The 6,181-nt window shown below is 53.7% G+C and overlaps 1 protein-coding gene across 1 annotated transcript in view; it reads left to right on the top strand.

The window, feature by feature from the left end:
• The first annotated feature begins 313 nt into the window (after nt 1–313).
• Nucleotides 314–6,181, top strand: part of SLC45A3 (solute carrier family 45 member 3) — a 24,375-nt gene continuing 18,507 nt past the window's right edge. Inside the window, exon 1 of the mRNA XM_023186857.1 lies at nt 314–534. The gene's annotated coding sequence lies outside the window, so the exon portion shown is untranslated. The remainder of the gene's footprint in view (nt 535–6,181) is intronic.

Here is a 6,181-nt window from a genome sequence, read left to right as displayed (position 1 = left end):
AAGGGTAATTCGGGAAGAACGTGACCCCTCCTTTGAAGGGATGGTCCTGGACAGACAGGGTGCAGCTCTGCCTGGAGATCGGGTGGCCAGAATGGCACGCCTGGGTAATGGCCGCAGCAGACTGGCTCCCAGGAGGGGAGAGGAGGTGCCCCGCGAAGCCGGGTAGCTTTCACCTAAATGTTTGGTGGCAAGCGACAGAGGGGGCGGTGCCCTGCCCTAGGTAATGATAGGGCAGTCTGGGAGCCACGCGGGGGCTGCCCGTCGCGGCGCGGCTACAAAGCCAGCTTAGAGACCTCCCGCTTTCTTCCCCTGGGTACCAGCCCCACCCCTCTATCCCCCCTCGCAGCACCCCCCACCTCCGTCCCGCCTCGCCCCGCCCCCCTCCTGGCAGTCCCAGCGCGCATGCTCTCTCCCCCCGCGGAGTAACCTGGAGATTTAAAAGCCGCCGGCTGGCGCGCGTGGTGGGGAAGGAAAAGAGGGGGGAAACCAGTCTGCACGCGCTGGCTCCGGGTGACAGCCACGCGCCTAGGCCAGGTAGGAGCGCGGCCCCTCCTCTCCCAGGGGTGAGGGTCCCGGCGCGGGAAAGGGAGCAGCAGTGCGCAGCCGAGCTCCGCGGTGTCGCGTGTTTTGCGCCCCGCGGGATGGGGCCGCGCCGCGGCCGTCCGGGGCGCTGCGCGCCGAGCCCCGCGCGAATCCCAGAGAAGGGCGCGTCCCACGCGCTCTGCCGGGGCGGCTGCCGAGTGCCGGGCGCCTGCACGGGTCCCCGCTGAGCTGTGCTTTCTTCCGCGGAGGGCGGGCAGGCAGGAGGTGCCCGCGCTGTCCCAGGCCGGGGGGCGGTGTGGGCGGGGAGCGGCCCCTCCCCGGAGCCCCTGGCCGGATCGGGCCGGGCCGACGGCTGGCTGACCTGCCGCTCGCTCCTGTTGCAGCCTCCCGCTTCAGACTTTTCTTTGGAAAGTTGCGTTTATTTTCTTCTCTTGTCTGGGCTTCACCGGAAAGGGGCAGGATGAGTCACTGTGGCGCGCACAGTCCGGGATTTGGGGGATTCGGGACGGGGCCCGACTGCCGCGGCGCTCGGGGTGCTCAGGCCGGGTTCGGCTTTCTTGAGGAAGAGTGAGAGAGTTATTAAGAGAGGGAAAGGGGACGGAGCCCTCTTGGACTTTAGACCTGGGGCGAGCTCTGGGTACAGAGTTGGGGCTGGACCGTGTGTGTGTGTGTGTGTTACTGTGACCCTTTTTCAGCCTCAGTTTCCCCCTCTGTGGGGAGAGAAAGGCCGCTGTTTTTTCCTCGCCTCCCTGGTCTCAGGTAGGGAAGGAGAGAGTTCTGCAAACGGCAAACAGGTGTGATGTGGTGGTACCTGGGCATCCCGTGCAGCTTCTCAGAGCTGTGGGCCTAAGCAGGCTTGCTGGAAAACCCCCAGGGACCTGCAGGTTTTCTCCGGAGTGCGGGTCAGGCCTTCCTGTAGTCTTTCGCTCCCCCTAGGCACTGCAGTCCTGTGAGTTGCTCTTGCCCTTGACCTCTGAATCAGCCTCCATCTTCCTGACAGACACTCTTGACCTGTTCAGCTTTTCCCCACCCCGGGGCGTGTTCCCTATGCTTCCTCTTTTTCCAAGGGGCCAGAGTTGGGGGTAGGGAGGGGTTTGGCATGTTGGGTACCTGGTGAGGACTCGCCTTTCAGCTGTTACACAGACCCCATCCCAGTGGAGCAGAGACTAAGAATAGCCCAGCTGCTGTCTTGCTGCCCTGGAGTCTGCAGCCGGGCATTGCCAGTTGACCAGGGCCCAGAGTGACCCTTGCTGGGGTCCTGGAACTTTGCTCAGGGGTGGGGTTGAGGTCTTAGGGGCTTCGGACTACCTTTCCTGATGCACTTAGCAGATCTCCTTTCAGAGCAGAGACCACCTTGGTGTGGACTCACCTGCCCCAGGGCTGGGGAACAGGCTGGCCTATGGGCTGGGAGTGGGAAGGGCCCGGGAGGCCCAGGCTAGACTGGAAGCCTGAGGAAACCCATAGAGCAGCATATTGTAGGGGTAAGTGGGACGTAATTTGAGGTCACAGGCCATTCTGTTGAATCAGTCCCATTCCCTCATTCCTCCCTTATCTCCTCCCACCAGGCCTGTCGTGGAGCCAGGACTCTGTTATTCTGAAAGTGCTCAGAAAATGGAGCTTGAGTCAGCAGAATGAGTTTGAAGATACAAATACAGCTGTGGATGAATGTACAGCTGTGGACAGAGAGGCCCCAATTTAGTGGGTGTGTGTTAGGGGGAGTTTTCCTATGTATTCATGGAGTGTGTGGTGAACTTCCCCGTCCCTCCTGGCTCCCTGAATAACCTTGAAGGAGGAGGAGGAGGAGTAGGCAGTGATCCCTGGTGGTCTCCTGAGCCCCTTCCAGGCCACTGGGTGGTGGAGGGATAGTGGAGGCCTCCCTCCCGCTCTCCCCTTACCCAAACTGGAGCTCTCAGCCTGGGCAGGGCTGGTCTGAAGACTCAAAGTAAAGTTAACTTGAAGACTTTAAGCACTATCATCTGGATGTCACAGCCTGATAAGTCAACATTATGGATAAAAACCCAGACTATCAGATAGTTTCTCTCTGTCTTTTTTTTTTTTTTTTTTTTTGAGATGGAGTTTCACTCTTGTTGCCCAGGCTGGAGTGCAATGGCACGATCTCAGCTCCCTGCAGCCTCCCCTCCTGGGTTCAAGCGATTCTCATCCCTCAGCCTCCCAAGTAGCTGGGATTACAGGCGCCCACCACCACCACGCCTGGCTAATTTTTTGTATTTTTAGCAGAGACAGGGTTTCACCGTGTTAACCAGGATGGTCTCAATCTCCTGACCTCGTGATCCGCCCGCCTCAGCCTCCCAAAGTGCTGGGATTACAGGCATGAGCCACCGTGCCCCGCCTGAAAGACAGTTACTATATTGGCTGCTTCCCTAGGTGAGCTCCACCAGCTTGGCAAGTTACTTAACCTCGTCCAAGCCTCAGTATTCCCGGCTGCAAAATGGGGATAATACTTACTGTATAGCTTTGTTAAGTAGATTATAACAGACATAAAATTTATAAACATATAATTACGTAATATATAAAGTCTAAAAATTACAGCTTTATTCACTGTTATATATAGAGTACTAAACTGTGTGTCTGACACATAATAAGTGCTCAATAAATGTTAGTACCAACTATATATTATATCAATCATTTGGGACTGAATGGACAGCAGTGCATAGCCTGGGACTCTCTTCTTGGGCCTTGCTCTTAAAAAACAAAACGAAACTCTGCTCTAGACCTTATTTCTTGGGTAACAAGGTCTCCTGGACTTTGGGGAGTCCGTTGAGAGACTGAGCTTTGGCAAAATGATTTGAATCTGATTTCCTCTTGTGCGAGTTATTTAAACTGTTTCAACTTCCTCCTCTGTAAAATGAGGATAATAGTACCTACCTCACAGTATTTCCAGGATTAAATAAGCTGATGTAGGTAAAGCTCTGAGCACAGCAGCTGCTTGTAAAAAGAGCTTGATAAATGTCAGCTGCTGTTATTTGGTGACAATGGAGCCAATCATTGTGGTTTACACTTAGAAACCAGAGTTTCTTAGCAAGGGAATTAGCCCATAGATAACTGTATGTAAGCTACGAAGGACACATCTGCAGTTGAACTTGTGGTCCTGTGCAAAGATCACACCAAGATTGGATGTCCATGTCTCTTGTCTACTACTCTGCTACTGTGTGACTTGTATTTAATTAGTGCAGAAACCCCTACCTAGCCTACCTTCCCAGAGTATACCCCTCAGGCTGGAAAAGGGTACCACGAACATGAATGTATATCATGAGAAGTTAAGAACCTTCTATGCAAACAGTTATTTGTTGTTATTTTTAGGAAAACTGCAGAGGGAGGGTGCCCTGAAATTGGGATTCTGCTCTGTCCTCCCTCCCCAACCCTTAGGATCTTTTGCACTGTTCTTTGGTGTCCAGAAAAAAAAAACCCAGCCTAGCTTTCTCTGAACAGTTAGTGGCCCTGTTTGCTGGGCAGTAGGGGTGGAGACTGGACCAGCTGGTACCAGGCCCAGTGTCTTGAACACTGATGCCACTCGACTCCCAGCAGTAGAGCTGGAGTGTTGAGCTTTGTCCAGTGTATTAAGTGTCCCTACTTGGGCTAGGGAGGGGGCAGCTGGTGACAGAGCCGTCAGGGGATGCTCCTGATCCCTGGCCAGAACTTCCTGTTGAATCCTTTTTTCTACTACATGGTCTGTGTTTTCCCCTCCACGGGAAGAAATCCACAGTTTTGCCACCAGCCCTGACTGACTTGTGGAATCTCTTGCTTCTGATGCTGGACATGGGCCTGCTTCCCCTATTAGCCTTGACTTCATTGCCTGTAAAATGGAGATAAGATTCACCTTGCATGGTTATGGTGAGGATTAAATGTGATGTGCATATTCAGCCAAGCGCCTGCACATGCCAGGTGTTCCATAGATGTTTGTTCCTTTCCCCTTCTTTGTTACTTCTGGGGATCACTTTTTGGGGAGCGGGGACCAGCCAGCAAGAAGGGGTTTGGAGGCCACCTCCTGGCGCTGTAGTCTACAATCCCCAGTCACCATATCCAGGATAGACAGGATGCCCAGCCAGAGAGAATACCCTCAGGAGTAGCCAGCCCACAACAGCAGTTCTTGTCTTTCCCCTGTGGTCGCTGTGTGCCCCCCTGCCCCCTGGCCTTGCTAATCTCAAGTGTACTTTGAGTTGGCAAATAGTGTTCAAGCTAGGAGTGCCTGGCCCATCTCTAGGGATGTGGCAATTTAGATTCCCACTCCTGGCTCCTGTCCTTAGTGAGTGGAGCACCCAGGTAGCTTGAACGTGGCCCTGCCTGGATCCCAGGCACACTGGTAAAATCACATCCAACGGGAATCCTGATTCAGCCTTACCCATAGGCCTTCTGTTGGGCACCTACTTTTCTCAGGGCCTGTGCTTCCTGCTTTCCAGGAGCTGAAGCACTAGTCGGGAGGATGGCAGTAGGGGAAGGATTGCAAATCCAAGATCCTGAGGACTGTGGGCAGCCTCCAACCCTGGAGACTGCCTGGTTAGAGCTGTTGAGATTTAGCGGGGAGAGGGGATACTTGACTGCTTGGTTTCCAGGGGGCTGTGGAGGAGGTGTGAGATTTGAGCTGGGCAGGGCTCAGGTAGAAGGGAGAGGCAGTCCAGGAAGGGGAAGAAACCAGAACCTGGTGACCACTTTGGAAGCAAAAACAAAGCCCAGTGCTAATAAATTCTCTTATTTGGGGGCCCATGGAGGTATGCTGAATCATCTAGTGACACACAGATAGCCAGCCCAGATCTGAGATCAAAACCCAGTCTCATGATTTTGAGTCCGGTATTTTTTCCAGCACACCTCACTGGGGAGAGGCCAAAAGGAGGGGTGGGAGTGATTAGAAGTCCCAGGCTCCAAGGGCCTTGGTTTACAGACATACACCCTTTTCTGCTGTTGGGGCTCAGAAAACAATACCCCAAAGTGAAGGCCTCAGAGGCAAAATTTCTTTCTGACCTCCTGTCTCTCACCCCTCATTCTCTCCTGAGGCAGGCCAAAGTGAATCCCTCTTTTCCAAGGCAGGTCATAGAAACTAGAACCCTTCTCCCCAAAGCCAGCCATATAACTTAAAAATATTACTCTTTCTCCTGACTTTCTGGGTAAGAACTGGCAATAAAGAAATGATCTGAGCTACTTTGTTTGATAGTAGGTAGTAAGGCCCTCATTGCAGAGGGGTCCCACCCCATTCCTGGGAGGAAGAGATCCTGCAACAGAGAGGCCGAGAGCAATCTGGACAGGTCTTGCTGGGCTTCACCATTCAGTCTATTAGCATTAGCTCATACCCTTTTTGTCCGATCACATTTCTGCATCCTATGTGTGCTTCCTCAAACCTAAGCATAAAAATGGATACTTGGGCCGGGCGCGGTGGCTCATGCCTGTAATCCCAGCACTTTGGGAGGCTGAGTTGGGTGGATCACCTGAGGTCAGGAGTTCGAGACCAGCCTGCCCAACAGGGTGAAACCCCACCTCTACTAAAAATACAAAAATTAGCCGGGTGTGACGCACGCCTGTAGTCCCAGCTACTCGGGAGGCGGAGGCAGGACAATTGCTCAAATCCAGGAGGTGGAGGTTGCAGTGAGCTGAGATCGTGCCACTGCACACCAGCCTGGGCAACAGA

This window comes from Piliocolobus tephrosceles, chromosome 1, assembly GCF_002776525.5.
Source record: "Piliocolobus tephrosceles isolate RC106 chromosome 1, ASM277652v3, whole genome shotgun sequence".
Lineage (NCBI taxonomy): Eukaryota > Metazoa > Chordata > Mammalia > Primates > Cercopithecidae > Piliocolobus > Piliocolobus tephrosceles.
The sequence above is the reverse complement of the archived record's forward strand: the minus strand, read 5'-3'. Positions and strand labels throughout refer to the sequence as shown.